The sequence below is a fragment of the Typopeltis vanoorti genome, chromosome 6 (assembly GCF_054136105.1).
Source record: "Typopeltis vanoorti isolate ZY-2024b chromosome 6, IOZ_Tvanoo_1.0, whole genome shotgun sequence".
NCBI lineage: Eukaryota > Metazoa > Arthropoda > Arachnida > Uropygi > Thelyphonidae > Typopeltis > Typopeltis vanoorti.
Window position 1 is genome coordinate 45,755,987 of NC_143554.1, and position 1,514 is coordinate 45,757,500.

Below are 1,514 nucleotides of genomic sequence, written 5' to 3' on the forward strand. Positions count from 1 at the left end.
ACTGCAAACATTTTAAATTGAATATAACTTTTTAACAACGCGTGGCAGTGAGTCATGCCTCAGTATAGCTGCTATAACCTAGCTCCCATAACCTGCTACTCCATGCCATAGATGAGAGCATGTTGCACACAAGCAAGTTTAGTGTGGGACCCCACCTTACCACTTTTGTTACATTTTCCCACCTTACTAATGCCGGGTTAAGTCTTTCTCAGGCGGCCTAGAGATTGGCAATAATCTGCCAATTGAATCCATTCAAGGGCTTGGAAAAAAAAAAACATTGCAAGGTATTCAAAAATGAACATTCTTTAGTTCCTCAAAAGTTTTCATTTAATGAACTATATTATTTGTCACTTCAGTACATGAATACAGCACTATAATATGTGAATGTTGTAATTTTTAGTACTGTAAATCCTGACTAATAACAAATTAGGTTAGTTTTGGATTTGTGGCCAAAGCAACTGCAGCTTGGTGGATAAGGATGATAACTTTTAGGAGAGATACCAGGCTATCTGGGCCAGCAAGATTTCTATCCAAAACTCAGGTTTTTTCATATGATAAAAGAAAAATACACTAAGTTTATCTTTCTCTCCTGAAAAAACATAAGGGGATTATATTGGCCAGATTACACATTGGCAGCAGACTATGGAGATAAAATTGTCTTATCATATACAGTTTCTCTGCTGTACTGGCTTTAATATCTAAAGGCGAGACTTTTTTTTTTTGTTACACTAATCCAGTAAATGACTCGATCTTTAATTGAAGGATCCCCTACATATTACTTAGAACAGCGTTTCCCAAATGGTGGGTCACAACCCCGCACCGGCTCACAAAAGCGGAATGCTGGGTCGCCAAAAAAAACTCTTGAAAACCTACGTGTTTCGTTTTGGGGTTTTCTTTTTTCACGAAACTCTAAAATACAAGTAAATGGTGTTTAATCGGGACCTAATGAATAAATAATTTAATTAATAGTTTCACATTTCACAGTCTCTTTGTTCGCGATAAAGTAGCTCAACTAATGGCGGGGGAGCACCCATTTTAGCAGAAAAAGCGGTAAAATTTCTAATGCCTTTTGTCACAAGCTATAAGTGGGAAATAGGCTGTTCAACACTGGTTTTTCTAAAAAATAAATATAGAAACCGATTGGAAGTCGAACCGGATTTAAGAATAACGTTATCATCTTTTCCTCCAAACCTGAAGTTTCTCATTAACAAACAACAACATCACACTTCTCATTAATAAATTATTTGGGTTTAGTTTAATTTCTTTTTATTTTTGTAAGAGTAAATGCTTCTTTATTATAATAATAATAAATGAAAAGTCTATGAACATTCAAATCTGTTTTATTTTACCTATTGGCCATAAAAATTTTAGTGTGTCACGAAGATGAAGTATTAAAATAACCCGCCACGGAAAAAAGTTCGGGAAGCCTTGAAGTACATAAACTGCAAAATGGATAATAAAATTATAAATAAAAACAATAAAAAACAACTTTTTACATACGTGGAAAATATATC